The 17,637-nt window shown below is 42.3% G+C and overlaps 1 long non-coding RNA gene across 1 annotated transcript in view; it reads right to left on the bottom strand.

Annotated features, from left to right (window-relative positions):
* The window catches only part of LOC129656225 (uncharacterized), a 78,833-nt gene extending 61,455 nt beyond the window's left edge, over positions 1-17,378 (bottom strand). Inside the window, exons 1-2 of the long non-coding RNA XR_008716276.1 lie at positions 17,292-17,378; positions 6,825-7,009 (exon numbers count right to left, since the gene is read on the bottom strand). This is a non-coding gene — a long non-coding RNA (uncharacterized LOC129656225). The remainder of the gene's footprint in view (positions 1-6,824; positions 7,010-17,291) is intronic.
* Between the last annotated feature and the right edge of the window lie 259 nt (positions 17,379-17,637).

Here is a 17,637-nt window from a genome sequence, read left to right as displayed (position 1 = left end):
CCACAGCTCAAAAGCATCAATTCTTCGGCGCTCAGCTTTCTTTATAGTCCAACTCTCATATCTGTACACGACTACTGGAAAAACCATAGCTTTGACTATACAAACCTTTGTCAGCAAAGTGATGTCTCTGTTTTTTTTAATATGCTGTCTAGGCTTGTCCTAGCTCTTCTTCCAAAGAGCAAACGTCTTTTAATTTCATGGCTGCAGTCACCATCCGCAGTGTTTGTAGAGCCCAAGAAAGTAAAATCTGCCACTGTTTCCACTTTTTCACCATCTATTTACCATGAAATAATGGGACCAGATGCCATGATCTTATTTTTTTTTAATGTTGATATTTAAGCCAGCTTTTTCACTCTCCTCTTTCACTTTCATCAGGAGGCTCTTAGTTCCTCTTCACTTTCTGACATTAAAGTATCATCTGCATAGCAGAGGTTGTTGATATTTCTCCCAATTATCTTGATTCCAGCTTGTAATTCACCCAGCCTGGCATTTTGCATGATGTGCTCTGTATATAAGTTAAATAAACAGGGTGACAATATACAGTCTTGTCGTGCTCCCTTTCCAATTTGGAACCATTCATTGTTCCATGTCTGGTTGGTTCTAACTGTTGTTTCTTGACCTGCATACAGGTTTCTCAGGAAACAGGTAAGGGGGTCTGGTATTCCCATCTCTTTAAGAATTTTCCAGTTTGTTGTGATTCACACAGTCAAAGGGTTTGGTGTAATCAATGAAGCAGAAGTAGTGTAGGCCTACATTACCCATTTCTGCTGCACCAATGCTGTGCCAGATACAAATGACATGAAACTGGAGTTAGTTGAAAATGTAGATTGGCTGCAAATTCAAGGTATTTTTTTAAGAGAGTAACTCATTTCACAATTAGCAATCTAAATAATGTTCTGATTCAGGCTAGTTTTTCTTAATAAAACAAATTATTTTCTAATAAGTTTCCCTGGATATATTATATAATTAGTAAAAATAAGCCATGTATGAAAACTCTAGACTTGCCATTCAAGTAACGGATCATAAAATTCCTTCACTGGATTTTAAAGACATTCGTCTGTAATTTCTCCATAAGCCCAAAGTCTGGCTGTCAAAGTGACTGAAGTAGTGGGGTTTCTTATTTCAAATATGATTTTTTATGATGTGGTCTACCTATGTGGGCAGGAGCACTTAGGAAAAGGCAGGTGGGTTTCTGGGCTTTGAAACAGAAATAAAAAGAAGTTGGTGAAAGTCCATTTCTCAGAAGTAAACACATCTGTCACCTTTCCTCCTTACATGGTAGACTTGTTACAAAACGGGGCCCAGAATTATTTGGTTTCCTATCCTTAGGCAGGAAAGCGCTTTATACTTGGCCCATTCAATTACCTCCACCTAGCAAGTCTTTGCTCCCATCAAAACCCTAAATACCCTTCAACTCCCATCTCAAACATATCCTTGTTTATTTTACCGATGGAGGATGGTTGGAATTTGCCCAAGGTCACAAAACACACTAAGTGGCAAACTAAAAGAACAGGCCTCTAGCCATCCTGGCCTGTATCCCGTTATCCACGCCAGGGTTGCCCAAAGAGCATGGGGTCCCAGGTATTTGGGAAACCTTATCTATCTCCCTCTCCCCCTTTCTAGAGAAGTCTTAATTCCTATTCTCACACACACACACAAGCTATAGTAAATCCTGTAGTTTAGCTGCAATTTAGAAACCATTACTTTTACTTTATTTAATGCAGCATTTTCCAACTCATTTGAACCCTTTTCCCCACCACATCCATTAACTTCTCCAAGAATTATTTTTCCAGAAAACACAATTTGGCAAACACTGCTCACTGTCATGATTACTCTCCACTCACTCTCCTCATCTTTTTTGATGAAGGAGTCAAAGACTGTTAACATATAGGTGAGATGTTAAGATATTTGGATAATCACCTCTCTTCATGCTATGAGAGAACTATTTTACATTTTAATAGGAGTCAAATCCAAAACCAAAAGGGAAAGGAATGAAAAGACAATTTATGAAGGTAGAGGCAAATTGTCATTTAATACATGGGAAGGTGCTGTGTCTCACTAAGTATTCAAAGCAACACAAAATGGAAAAGTAAAGGATGGTTTTTATAAACAAAATCTCCGCTCCCCCTTCTCTTTCTCTAGAGCAAAAAACAAATTCTTTTCACCTTCTCAGGGACAGAAGTTTGCCTATTCTTTTCTTGCTTAAGCTCCTAATAGTAGCTTTATTCTCAAATAGTTATTCTCAGTGTTACTACCAACTCCTGTTTAGATATGATCTTTGGAACAACCTAAGAATATCTGTCACCCACAAACTCATCAACAGCAGTATTGTGGATAAGATTTTTGCATCTTTACTTTGTCCATGTATTGTTATGTCCTGGAGATCATTCTATATATTTCATACTCTGTTTTTCTACTTAGCATAATATTAAAAGTATGTTCCCATGGTTTAAAATTTTTAGACACTTTAACAATCACATACTAGTCTATTATAAAGATCCACCATAATTTATTTACCAACCCTCTTTTTACTGAGCATGTAGATTGTTTCCAACTTTCAATTAGTATGAATAATGCAGTAAAACTTTGTATTCTTTCCTTCAGCTAAAATCCTAGATAAAGAATTTCTGGGCCAAAACACATGAACTCATATTCCATATTGGTATATTGTTATCCAGACCCTTCATGTATCTGAAGACAGTGATCCTACTCCTAAGTGTTTTCTCTGAGTTAAACACTCTCAGGTCCTTCTATCACTCTTTATCCAGGTCAGTTTCCAGTGCTGCCTCCATTCTTGTCCTTTTTCTCTAAGCCCTCTTAGAAGCCCACACTTCTAAGCTGGTTTCAAGGCTCATCCACTCTGACCCTCTTCATCTGCTGCATCTCATCTCATTTCCCAGGCACCCTCCCCTCCAATCAACCATGGCTCCCTTTGTACGCCCTACTCTTTCTTTCTGCCATCATTTGTTTATTTTATTACTTCAGTCCAGATGCCTTTCACACTCTTGATGCCTGGGAAACTCAAGTTCCTCTTTCAAGACAGGACTAGTTCTCTGAAGCCTTCTTGGTTCCCTTTTCCCTGCCCAGGGGAGAACTAGTTGCTCTATCCATCCTTCTGCTATGCTTCACGCAACAGTAGCAGTTAGAGTCCCACCACAAAACAAATGACTCGCTCAGTTTTAGGTAATTCAAGAAGGAATTAATAAAGGAATTATTTAAGAAGATGTGGGCAGGATATGAAGAAAATATAAGGACTAACACATACCCACGGGTCAACAGGTTTTAACATCCCTTCACCTGAAGTAGTGAGGACAAGGAGAGGTTACTGGATCTTGCAGGAAAGGGTAATGTTGAGAATATCTGTGACTTCTCAAGAAGAGAAGGACAAATCAAGGGACAAATCAATCCAAAGAAGTCCCAAAGAGAGGGACCTAGGAGAATAAATCCTTTGCTTGACTCCACTCCCCTCTTTCCTTTCCATCTCTTGCCTGGGCTTCCATTAGGAAAAAACTAATTAGACTCAGGGGGCTGCTGCTGCTGCTGCTAAGTCACTTCAGTCGTGTCCGACTCTGTGCGACCCCAGAGATGGCAGCCTACCAGGCTCCCCCGTCCCTGGGATTCTCCAGGCAAGAACACTGGAGGGGGTTGCCATTTCCTTCTCCAATAGACTCAGGGAGCTAGGAAACCACTAATATAGTCACTGATATAGGTCAGACTCTTGAGACAAAGAGCATGGTGGAGAAGGATGGAGAATAGATCTAAGAGGTAAAGGAAAGAGCCCCATGTCACTATATGAAAGTTCATTATCCTTTATCACTGTTCACTGTCAAAAGGTATGCTTCCCTTTTTAGACTAACTCAACTCCCAACCATCTCCTACCCTGTTGTAGGGCCAACGTGCTCCCCAACTCAGCACCCGCCAGCGCCCCACTGTGCCCCTGTCCCGTTGCCTGCAGAGGCAACTATAAATGCATCAGCATGACTAATGTCCCTGGTGACAGGGCGCTGGCCTTTCTCACTTCCTTAGGGCCACCTCTCCCTTCCTCCTACTTCACAATCCACCACGTAGATTGTGACTATGTCACTTACCAAACACAGCATCCTTTCTAAAGAGTCTGTCCTCTGGCTCTAAACACGCTTTCCCCCCTGGAAATCTCCTCCTCATTCTTTAACACAAACTTAAGGGCTATTTACCCGGTGAAACTCCCTGCCTCCCCAGCACACTCTGGGAGTCTCCAAAGACTACTTGAACAGTTTATATTGTATAGCACTTTATATTATAGATGTTTATCACCATATCTCCCCAAATAAACTACCACCTCCCTTAAGGAAGGGACTGTGTCCTACTCATCTATTTTCCTGGTACCTAACAGAGTCTCTGGCACACTGTAGACATTCAATATTAAATGAATGAATGAATCATTGCATCAAATAAAGATACTTGCAGTTAATGTAGATTTCTCATTTGGTGGGGGTATTTGGTGCTTCGTTTTGTTTGTTTGTTTGTTTTTAATGTATGTTTGCTATTTATGCAATTCTGGGGCTGCCTTGGTGGCTCAGATAGTAAAGAATCTGCCTGCAATGCAGGAAACCCAGCTTTGGTCTCTGGGTTAGGAAGATCCCCTAGAGGAGGGCATGGCAACTCACTCCAGCATTCTTGCCTGGAGAATCCCATGGACAGAGAGGAGCCTGGCGGGCTATAGTCTATAGCATCACAAAGAGTCAGACACAACTGAAGCGACTTAGCTCAGCACAACACACACAGGGTGTTGTGCGACAGAAGCTCACGTCCAGGACATCTCTTATTATCAGCTGGCACTGGCTTCCCTTGGTAGAACCTCTGTGTAAAGGTAGGCATCCTTTCGAGGGCAAGTAGGAGACAATCCATATAAGGCCCATCCATTATACATCCATTTGACAGATGGATCCTGTTAACAGGTAACTTGCCAACAAGCCCTTAGGAGTTCTTGTGTCTGCTTCCTAAATCCATTTTGGAGCAGAAATCCATTTTATTAGCTGAAGACAGAATAGACCAATTCCAAATATTTGGAAAAGCTTAATCTTGCAAATTAGCTAGCTGTCCTCTGGCCACATGGTGGCCACTTGTGTGGGAGGAAAGTATACCCATCTCAGGACAGACCTTTCTCTGTTTCTTGAGAAAACACAATAAAACACCCTTCTCCTTTCATCCACATCTGGCGGCTGCAAAAACAGTGACCCGTGGAATTCACATTTTCATCCTTGAATATGGTAGGCCAGCGTGCAAAGGTTATTCTTGCTGTGTTTATGAAAGAGCAAAGCCTGTCAGGATAAGAAGGCTTCTGATGGAGTGCTTATTGAGAAAACACGCAGAGATTTCTGCTTCCCCAAATTAGAGAAGGAGCTTATGATAAGAATCCTTTTCATTGATTTTTCCTCCTCAACTGCTTTCCTGCTGTCCTGCTGTATAATTACAAGCCCCGAGGTCTAGCCTCATGAAGGAAGTTGGAGATAAAGTTCCCCAGTGTAGAGTATTTCAGGGCATCTTAACTCTCAAAATTGCACAAAGCTTCAAAAAAATCATATTGTAGCCATAATAAGGTCGCCACGCTAAGTGAACTGTTGGCTGGCATTTTATGCATGCTGATTGTCTGATTATCTTCCATGGGTAAGTGGGAATGCCACTGGGAGAAGAGAAACACACCTTCTGTGTGTACCAGAATGGAGGCAGGTAAATCAGATCATGACTAGTGGCCATCAAAACAAATCGAGCTCAGCAAAAAAGAAAAAAAAAAAGATATAGATAGATAGATAGATATGAGGACAAATAATTCAGAGATCGGGGGCAGTGCCGGTTCAATATTCAAGTGGGCATGGTGTGTATTAGGGCAATTTCTAAGCTAAGTAGCAGGCAGCTTGATCAGTTTTATCTGTTGCCATGTTTACAGGCCTGAATCTGCTGAGAGCTTTGAGGGAACAATCAAAGTGGACATTGATGAGATATTATATTCAGCAGTACTTTTTGCCCTGGTGAATATAAAATTGGGGGAAATTAATTTGCAGAGTTATTGACTAGTTCCTTCAACAAACTCTGATTTCTAACAGGCACTGTCCAAGGCCTTGAATTTGCAAAGGATGGAAATAATTCTCTGTGCATTTGAAAGGCTTGTGGATGGAGGAGAACTACTGGTATCCTGATCGCCAGGCTGACACCCTATTATCTATTCCTCCCTAGAGCTGGTGATTTCTAAACCAGAAAACAGGCCAGATTAAACTCTGTAATGGCTCCTTTTTATAAAGAGGAGGTAAGTCTCAGCATTTTAGCATGGCACATGGACCCTTCCTACCTCTCCAGCCTGAGCACCATAACTCCATCCCAACCCACACCAGATCTCTGCCTCCAGGCCTTTGCTCAGGACTTCCCCTATGCCCACACTGACATTTCTCCTTCTGTGCCTGGCCAGCTCCTTCTTGGCCTTCAGCTCTTCACTGAGATGTCAGGGTCTTTAAGAAACCATCTCCTATCCCAACACCAGATCAGTGGTCCTCCTCATATTCTGCCCTTATAGCCCACGCGCATCTCTGCCCCTGTAAGCATCATGTACTGCTCTGCTTTAACTGCCTGCTAGGCTTGCTTGACTCATTAGATTGAAAACTTCTTGACAATATACTTTTATCCTCTTCCCCTTCATTTTCCCATACACAGTACAAGAAATAGAACTTAGAGTCAAAGCTCACAATAGCTATTTATTAGCCACCTACTACATTTCACACCCTAGGCCAGGCACTTTCAAAAATATCTCATCTAACTTTACAAAAATCATAGGAAAATCTTTATAATCTCACCTTATAGATGTGAAACTATGACTCAGAGAAGGTGAGACAGCTGCTCGAGATCACACAGCCCTGAAATGGTGGGTGGCATCAGGGTAAAAGAGTATTCTCGCTCTTCCTCTGCCCAGCAATGATTTGCAGGGAACTTCCTGTCGCATCTGGGCTATTTGCACTTAGCTAGAACCCTTATATCCAACCTGGGTGGAGAGGAAAGAGGGTAACACGTTGTTAAAAATAAATAAATAAAAGCATTATTTTCTCTCTTCAAGGGGAATATCAAGGCCGCTGTTATGTTTTATCCCTAAAGACAAAAAGATGTAGCTTTCTTTACCTTATTGCTAGGGATTTGGGATCTAGTCAAGGAAACACTAATCTCTTTTGAATGGGCTATTGAACATAATTTTTTGTTGTTCGGTCGCCAAGTCATGTCTTACTCTTTGTGACCCCATGGACTGCTGCATGCCAGGCTTTCTTGTCCTTCAGTGTCTCCTGGAGTTTGCTCTACTACAAGTCCATTGAGTTGGTGTTGCTCTCTAACCAGCTCATCCTCTGTCTCCCCCTTCTATTCCCACCCTCAATCTTTGCCAACATTAAGGTCTTTTCCAATGAGTTGGCTCTTCACATCAGGTGGCCAAAGCATTAGAGCTTCAGCTTCAGCATCATATTAATGGGAAAAAATATGCAGAATGAAGGCCTCTGTGTGTACAGTTTCCTAGAAATGTGGGACCCAATCTCCAGGTAGAAGACTGGGGAAGGGACCCTGAGTGAGGCTCTATGTCCCAGCTTCTGGATCCCGCCCCTGAGGACAGCGATGAATGAGTGAAACAGCATTGGCCCAGAGCACAGTGTCCAGTCCCCAGGCCAGGAATCCCTTACCAGGCAGTCTCGGTGGATCAGTGGCCTGCAAACTTTTTCCTACTGTATCCTTAAAACAATTTTGTAAAAGCTTTGTATCCCCTCACACATTTTAAGTTGACATCTGAAATTTTTCATCAGAACTTTAAACAACATGTTGTAAATATTGAGATTTTAAAATAAAACTGTTACTTTACAGTTTTTGCATGTACCCAATTTAGTCTAAATACCGTAGTGACTTAAAACTCGCCACAATCCATTTGAAAAATGTATAAACATGCTCTCCTTTAACAGTTGGAAATTTTACATTGCTCTTTTTTTTTTCTTTTTGAAGAACTCAAACTCCTGTTTGCTTCTGTTTCAGTACTCCCACAGAATTTTATCCCAATGTATTAGATTTTCATGCTAGAACTGAGTCTCCTATCGACCATCTGATACTTGTGTCAAGTGTGTGTGTGTCAAATTTTTAGTTTAGTTTCCTGAAACCGTAGAGCAATAGGTGTTTAAAAGGGAGTGGAGTATAGCACAGGGAGCCCAGCTCTGTGCTCTGTGATGACCTAGAGGGCTGGGATAGGGGCGAGGATGGAGAAAGGCTCAAGACAGAGGAGATACATGTATACTTACAGCTGGTTCACATTGTTGTACAGCAGAAACTAACACAACATTGTAAAGCAATTAACCTCCAATTAAAAATGAATTAAAAAAAAATAAAGTAAAACAATATAAGGGTGTGGGGAAGGGAGATTATGAAAGGGGAGGTAGGAGAGAGGGGAGAATCTTTGCCAGTAGGAAAGCTGTTGTGATCAATGCTGAGAAAAGAATGCATATGGAAACTGCAGAGTTAGACACTGATTCCTCTAAAACTATCTCTGCCTGCACATTTCTTGAAAAGTCTGCAGGCACCTCCAAGGGGGTATTAACCTCAGTTTGAAGACCGCCAGCCTGAGGTCTGAGTTAAGGCTATGCCTTCCTGAGCCTGGACCCTTTACCACCAGTTATCGAGATGTGTGACGGTTATGGGGGGAATATTATCTGTTTCCATTTGTGCCTCAAGTTCAAACCTCAAATCACTTAGTAGTCCCAAGAGGCTATTCAGAGACTTCTGCAACATCTCAGAACACCCATTAGCCCTCAGGGAACCATTGCATACCCAACAGGGAAGAGGACTCCTGCCTGTGCCTCAGGGTTAGATTGGAGCCCATGAGCTCACTGTGATCTGGGAAGGGAATATGGTCACCACCATAATTCCCATAAGCTCTTATCTCCAGAGCCTGTTCTCCATCTGCCATGCCCCCAGCTACTCGAAGTCCTTTCCTCACCATGCCATCCATGCTATGCGTTCAATTGGATGCATTCATCCCTTTGACTGGAAATTCTACATAAGTATCACCCCCTTCTCACACTTATCTGGCAGGGTTAATTACCACAGCCTCTGCAATTAGGTAGAGTCTATTATGAAACTTAGCACATTGTACTACATGTGTGTGAATGACTGTGTGTTGCCTTCTTTGGAGGCATGCATCACATCTAACACCTGGAGTTCTAACTCAATGATTGGTGAATAACTACACTCACAAAAGGACATTCAAAGGAAGTGTTTTCAGACTCACAGATTTAGAGAACAAACTTATGGTTACCAGGGGGGAAGGGGAAAGATAGACTGGGAGTTTGGGATTGACATGTACACATTCTATATTTAAAACAGATAACCAATAAGGACCTACTGTATAGCACAGGGAATTCTGCTCAAAATTATGTAACAACCTAAATGGGAAAAGAATTTGAAAAAGAATAGATTCATGCAAATATATAACTGACTCACTGTGCTGTACATCTGAAACTAACACAACATGGTAACCAACAATCCTCCAACATAAAATAATTTTTGAAAAAATGAAAAGACATACATGCACATACACACAAAAGAGGTTTTTTCTAGAACGAATTTTTTGTGGACCAAATATATACACATGAGATTTCGGTACTTTTAGCACCAGTTGTTGAAGCTACTTTCTTTGGCCTCTAAAGCAAAACTGCCCAGGAGAATGACTTGACCAGCACATTTCGGGAGCTGCAGCACACAGCAGAGCCTGCGTTCACACTGTGTTTGCATTCTATTCACTGGTGCTCATGGTACTGAAAAGATCTTTTCATTTCAGAAAATACAGGTCATCCCAGCCAACAGAGGGGAAGTTCATTAAGAGCTGTGTGACCATTTTATGAGGATGTAAAACAGTACATCCAACCAGGATCGCCTCAGCTTCTAGACAAATGTGTCATCAAACATTTTAACCACTTTGCTGGGCAAAGTGAAATTTATTTGACTCTTCAGACGTTGACTTTTGACTCATCAGGTATTCTGACCCTACCTACCCTAAGGATGCATGTTACTTATGGATTTGGACACTTAAATCATTATTGTACTATAGGTAAAATGCACTTAATTCCTCGATCTCCACTTCTATGTTCTTCAAAATCTTCATTTCAATTATAATAGATTTGGTTCACTGATTCACTTTATTCTTTCTAGCTTATTTTATTAATTGTAGCTTCTGTCATTGCAAATCATGGAAAATAATTATTTTCTATTATTTCCAAAAATCTAATTGCTCCCATCAAAGAATATACATCTAATTTAGATAAGAAACCTTGATTCTTCCATCACTTTTATTTTCTTTCTTGGTTCAGTAATAACGATTAGCCTGTGCCATTTGAGTCACTGTCAATTTTAATTTGTGGTTACTGCTTCATCTAAATTCAATGTGCCCTGGGAAAGATTTTGCAGTTTTAGATGATACTAACACATTGTGAGGCTTTGGGATTGCCAGGAGAAATATCAAGAACCTCAGATATGCAGATGACACCACCTTTATGGCAGAAAGTGAAGAGGAACTCAAAAGCCTCTTGATGAAGGTGAAAGAGGAGAGTGAAAAAGTTGGCTTAAAACTCAACATTCAGAAAACAAAGACCATGGCATCTCGTCCCATCATTTCATGGGAACTAGATGGGGAAACATTGGAAACAGTGTCAGACTTTATTTTTTGGGGCTCCAAAATCACTGCAGATGGTGACTGCAGCCATGAAATTTAAAGATGCTTATTCCTTGGAAGAAAAGTTATAACCAACCTAGATAGCATATTCAAAAGCAGAGACATTACTTTGCCAACAAGGGTCCATCTAGTCAAGGCTATGGTTTTTCCCGTGGTCATGTATGGATGTGACAGTTGGACTGTGAAGAAAGCTGAGCACTGAAGAATTGATGCTTTTGAACTGTGGTGTTGGAGAAGACTCTTGAGAGTCCCTTGGACTGCAAGGAGATCCAACCAGTCCATTCTGAAGGAGATCAGCCCTGGGATTTCTTTGGAAGGAATGATGCTAAAGCTGAAACTCCAGCACTTTGGCCACCTCATGGGAAGAGTTAATTCATTGGAAAAGACTCTGATGCTGGGAGGGATTGGGGGCAGGAGGAGAAGGGGACGACAGAGGATGAGATGGCTGGATGGCGTCACTGACTCGATGGATGTGAGTCCGAGTGAACTCTGGGAGTTGGTGATGGACAAGGAGGCCTAGCGTGCTGCGATTCATGGGGTCGCAAAGAGTCGGACACGACTGAGCGACTGAACTGAACTGAACTGAATCCAAATTAAAAATAAGATGGAAATTTTTAATCAAGTCTTTTCTTTGTCACAACAGGAAGGATTAAGATTGGGGGAGGAGGTCAAGCCATCCTGTTTCCTGGAACAGCCTGGCATTTAAAGGACCCAGGATACAGAGCATCCAGATAATGCTGAAGTAAAACAGCTTGTAGATGAGATTGAAAGGTGAGGATGTGAATAGTTTATGAATGGCCTTGAACACAATTAAGGTGCAGCTAAATTACAACTGCTGTTTAAAAAAGCGCCCCTCTTCCGGAGTTTCTGCGCCTTGGTTTCCTGACTCCTGGGGAGAATCATTGTCTGAGGTCAGGCCCCAGGCTAGCCATGGAGCGCACTGTTCTTGGGAACTGTGCCTTCGGGGCTTGCACCCTTGTGCTCTGCCTCCACCGCCCACCGGCCTCGGGGTAGAAACCAACCACAGTTTTGGTTATATGACTGGGCACATCCCAGGTGTTTCTGGGTCCCACATGCAAATACAGTCGTGTATGTGTTGTGTGCTCAGCTGTGTCCGAGTCTTTGCAGCCCCATGGACTATAGCCCGCCAGCCTCCTCTATCCATGACATTTTCTAGACAAGAATACTGGAGTGGTTGCCATTTTCTGCTCCAGGGAATCTCCCCAGCCCAGGGATTGAACCCACGTCTTCTGTGTCTCTGGCATTGGCAGGCAGATTCTTCATACCACTAGGGCCACCTGGGAATCCTAAAGCTCTCACTGCTCTTCCTAGCATATTGGGGGACTGAGCAAGTCACTTAAACTTTTTGAGGGTCCTTTTCCTCATGGACTATAGCCCTCCAGGCTCCTCTGTCCACAGAATTTTCCAGGCAAGAATACAGGAGAGGGTGGCCATTTCCTACTCCAGGGGTTCTTCCTGACCCAGGGATGGAACACACGTCTCTTGCGTCTCACATGTTGGAAGATGGATTCTTTACCACTAGCGCCACCTGGGAAACTTGCGTAAGGGCTACCAAAGGGAAGTGACATGATTACATTTGCAGTTTAGAAATATCAGTCTCTAATGCCTCTCCTCTCCCAAAACTAGGCCTTCATCACCCTCCCTACGGTGTGGGAAGCTAGAATAAAAAACAGTAAATTCAGACCACAGAATATAGAATAGGAAGGGCCTTTAATGTCAGCTGCCCCAGTCCACTCTTAACTCAGTTGAGGAAAATGAGGTGCAGGGGGAGGACTGGAGGAGGAACCAAAGCAAGTTCAAGTGATGTTCCCAACTGGGGCTCTCACCTAAGTTCTACCACAGTGTTCTTCACCCTAATCCCTGCCGGGTTGCCTCCTGAGCCCTTGGAGAAAGAGTTGAAAGTATAACCCAACCAGAACAAAAATGTTTACAAGTAAAGAAGCCCACAGGCACACATATCCACGGTCTGACCTCCTCCTGTGCTCTCAGATTTCTCTGGAAATAACAGTCACCTTATCTTTTGCAGTTCCCGGTAGAGTTATCACTGGCCTCTGTTCCTGGGAACAGAGGCACACAGGGACATTGACTTCTCACTGTCTGAATAAGGAAAACATTTGAAGTGGGGCTGAAGGCAGGGGGGTTGCAAGGCTTCAGCTCTTCTTTTGATGTTTTAAAGCACTGTTTAAACCCACTGCAAACTCATCTGCAGCTTCCTTTCCCCTCCTTTCCTTTCCCTAGCCCTCACTAGAAGTGCCTGGGTTCTGGAGATAGCCAACTTCGATTTGGATCATAACTCTGCCAATGAACAGTTGGTTGAGCAAGTCTCTAAGTTACTTAATTTACTTTAGCTTCAGTTTCCAAATCTCTAATTATATCTTCCTCAAGGAGCTGTAGCAAAGATTAAATGGAATAGCATATATAAAGGGCACTGTTTGTAAAATCTCTATAAATGATTTCCTTCCCTCTTTTTATGATAATCCTGGCAGCAAGTCTTCTGAATCAAATTAAAGAGAAATAGAAGAATGAAAATGTTGTCCTATTTTTATAGCACTCGAGACTGACACAGTACTTTTGTTTGACATTGTTGCGTTTTTTTAAATTTACTGATATATTGGTAAAATTTCATTCCTCAAGTATTCATTAAAATTTAAGAGCAGTGACCTCATTGTGCTGCTGTAAGAATTAATATATTCAAATATTTAGAAAAGAGTAATTTATTATGATTTATATTGTTACTATTATCATAGTAACCCAGATGCTTTGATAGGTGCTAAGGACACAGAGATCAATAAGACACAAATTCTGCCCTCAAGAAGCACAGAGGATCCTTCCTGACCTTATTTAGTAGTGAATGAAAAGAGGCCCAGAAAATTCATTGACTTGCCAAGGTCATCAGTTGATATGTGACAGGATCAAGGCTCAAACCCAAACTCAAATCTTCTCCCTCTAATTTCTGTGTTCTTTATACCGAGTCATCAGATAATGCTTTTAATCTACTGTCCTCCAGCATGATCATATCTTTGATCTTGACCATTACTATCACCTTTTCCTATGATTCCTACCACCAGATACAGCTTGGGTTTCAAGTACAGGGGATAAGGAGGAAGAAGGTGTTAAAAATTTATATATATATATACACACACATATATCAGATCAGATCAGTCACTCAGTCGTGTCCAACTCTTTGCGACCCCATGAACTGCAGCACACCAGGCCTCCTTGTCCATCACCAACTCCCAGAGTTCACTCGGACTCACGTCCATCGAGTCAGTGATGCCATCCAGCCATCTCATCCTCTGTTGTCCCCTTCTCCTCCTGCCCCCAATCCCTCCCAGCATCAGAGTCTTTTCCAAAGAGTCAACTCTTCGCATGAGGTGGCCAAAGTGCTGGAGTTTCAGCTTTAGCATCATTCCTTCCAAAGAAATCCCAGGGCTGATCTCCTTCAGAATGGACTGGTTGGATCTCCTTGCAGTCCAAGGGACTCTCAAGAGTCCTCTCCAACACCACAGTTAAAAGCATCAATTCTTCAGCGCTCAGCCTTCTTCACAGTCCAACTCTCACATCCATACATGACCACAGGAAAAACCATAGCCTTGACTAGACAAACCTTACACATATATTCCTATATTTGTTTATTGAAAGAAAGAAAGTGAAAGCCACGTTCGACTCTTTTCGACCCCATGGACTGCAGCTCTCCAGGCTCCTCTGTCCATGGACTTCTCCAGGCCAGAATACTGGAGCAAGTAGCCATTCCCTTCTTCAGGGGATCTTCCCAATACAGGAATCAAACCCGGATCTCCCACATTGCAGGCAGATTCTTTACCAGCTGAGCTACCAGGGAAGCCCATTTATTTATTAGGTTGGCCAAAAAGTTCATCTGGGTTTTTCTGTTAAATCTTACGGAAAAAACACAAACAAACTTTGCCCAACCTAACATATATATATATTTATCATTATAATTATAGCATATATATTTTATATATATATATATATATATAGAGAGAGAGAGAGAGAGAGAGAGAAAGAGAGAGAGAGAGAGAGAGACTGACAGATAGACATAGAGACAGAGCCAAAGAGAGAGACAGAGAGAAAACCTGTCATTTATCAGGCACCAAATTAGAGACACTTTTACTAGACTTTCATGTGTCATTTACAATGAGCATTATTGCTCTTGTTATTATGGCCAAAACTAAGTCTTACAAAACAGTATACATTTTCCAAATAGCTGGTGGATCTGGGATTCAGTCCACCCTCCAAATTGCAGCTCCTAATCTTAACCATTGCATAAACTACGTTTAAAAAATATCAGGGCAGTATGGGAGTTATCTTTTTGCCTGGTTCTGTGGGCCTGATGTCCAGAGTTTCATAGGGATTTCAGATTTGCTGTGTTCAGTCCTTTTTTCTGTGTTGATTGAACAGTTTCTATGTGCTGGATGCTGTGTTGGGGCGGGGGCGGTTCAGAGATATGTACAATCTTGTTCTGGCCCTCAGAGAGAACTATACAAAGATAAATAGTGGTAGAAGATGAGAAGAGAAAAATGCATTCATCTTAAGTCCTGAAGCTGAGTTGGTTAGGATGGTGTCATACTCACTCACTTGTGACACAAGAGAAAAGACAATTTGGGGAATGACATAAAATGCACTTAATAAGTAAACAGATGAAAGGTATGAAATCTGGATGACCACTTGGAAAGGCCAGCATCTGGAGGGTAGTCTCTGCTCTACTAACCATATATGTTCTTTTTCCTCTACACATCTCAGTCCACAACACATATTGAGGACCTACTGTGTGCTTGGCACAAGCTTTACAACCATAAATCTGATTACATCAAAAACTCAGCATAAAGTAAGAATCCAAACAAGCCAACACAAAGAGTACATTCCAATGAATCAAATATGCAAATTAGACCAGTACTCATGTGGGACACATGGGGTGTGATTGAAAATGCAACTTTATATGTCTATCACTGTTCTCCTATCCTCTCATTGGGGGTAGTCCTTCCTATATTCCTGGGTGAAAGCTGAGGTAGGCCCTCTGAGTTCCTTATTTAGTCTTAGATAATAGTTAAGTTTGGTAGTCATTTAAAATTCTTAAGTATAGTCTCAGTTAAGTAGAGTCAATGTAAAAGTCTCCAAGTTCATTTAAGATGAGTAATTATTTCTCCTCCATCTCCGGCTTATTGCAGCGCAGGGGAGGATTACAGACAATGTCTTTTTCATTTAGTGCCCCAGCTCTTCCTCTCACAACTTGCTAACCCTGGTCTGTGAGCACATTCTGGAGCTGGATTAGTAGAGGGACAAAGAGAGAAGATAAAATGGTAATGGACAGAGTGGGAGAACTTTTACTTCACATGAATTGTCATCAATTAGCACTGGCTATCAGTCCTGGTGCCTGATAAAAGATGATTAGCTTGAAAAGATACATGCACTCTGATGTTCATCGTCGATATTTTATAATATTGGGGTATAAATTTTAAAAATTGTAAGTACTGCATCTGTAACATACATAGTATTGTACATCAACTATACTTCAATTTTTAAAAAAGATAATTAAAGCTGGAAGAGGGGACAGGATTTATGGCCTTTACAAGGATACTTACTGAAAGCATTTAATGACACTATAGGGAATAAGTAATGGGTGTGTCATTAAATGAGGCTGGCTTAAGCTGGCTCTCCCCTCCCCAGGCCCATACCCCTTTCCCAGCAGTTTGGCTCACATAGCCTCTCTATTTAGTTATCCCTCCCCAGTAGTCTGGCTTCCCTGGTGGCGCAGATAGTAAAGAATCAACCTGTAATGCTGGAGACCAGGGTTCGATCCCTGGGTAGGGAAGATGCCCTGGAGAGGGAAATGGAAACCCACTCCAGTATTCTTGCCTGGGGAGTTCCTTGGATAGAAGAGCCTAGTGGGCTATAGTCCATAGCATTGCAGAGTCAGACATGACTGAGTGACTAACACTTGCACTTTCTTTCCCCAGTAAGTGGCTTGGGTAAATTTCAGTGGCTCTAGGCCTGCTCTCTCCCACATGGTCCATATCTGTTGTTCAGGAAATCCACAAATCTTTGACCTGACAGACTCTGGGAGGCTGGCTAATCCAGTGCCTCCACCTCTCCATCCTTCCAGCCATCAGCAGCTCTCCAGGCTGTCTCTACTGGCAGCAGGCAGAGCCAGCCCACTGAGTCATCCTCGCTGCTGAGGACCTTCACCAGCTTCCCCAAGTGGCCCCGAGGAGGCCCACACTCTTGTTTTGAAGAAAGAGGGATGAGCTCTTACCTCATCCTTTCCCTGGGAGTGTGGAGTTCAAAGCACAACTCACGTCAAAGACATTTTCCTCTCAAATCCTCTATTAATCCTCAATTTCTTCACTTATGCCAGTATTTTATGCCCTTAATGTGGATGCAGAATCCAAGGATTCTGAGCCACAGACTGGATTTGGGGCTCTCTCCTTTGTAAATTCCACTCCTGGTGAATGCAGCTTCTAAGGTATCTTGTGGTGCCATGGCCAACTTCCCCCCAAACAGCCTATCACACTCACGTTCAGTGTGCCCCACTTACCGTGTTAGCCAGCATACAATGTAGAACTCATTCCCAAATTACCTCTTGCATGGAACCTTTCCTCTGAAAACCGTTCCTATCAGCTCTAGTCCCACCTCCCTCAAGCTGTCTTCACTGATGGCCTCAGCAGACAGTGACGTCACTGCATCCCTCACTGTCTGAGCCACGAGGTGGCACAAAGTCCATCTAGCTTGTCAAGGGCCCTCTATGATTGATCTGAAGAGACCATGGGCTGCAGCTGTATCATATTACTTATTCCCACCATATGCATTGCCAGTCTTCCTAAAAGTGCCTTCAGCATGCGTTCAAGCATGGTGTCATGGATGCCACATACCCTGCACCATAG

Source organism: Bubalus kerabau, chromosome 6 (assembly GCF_029407905.1).
Source record: "Bubalus kerabau isolate K-KA32 ecotype Philippines breed swamp buffalo chromosome 6, PCC_UOA_SB_1v2, whole genome shotgun sequence".
In the NCBI taxonomy this organism is placed as follows: Eukaryota; Metazoa; Chordata; class Mammalia; order Artiodactyla; family Bovidae; genus Bubalus; species Bubalus kerabau.
This window is presented reverse-complemented; position numbering and strand designations above follow the sequence as displayed.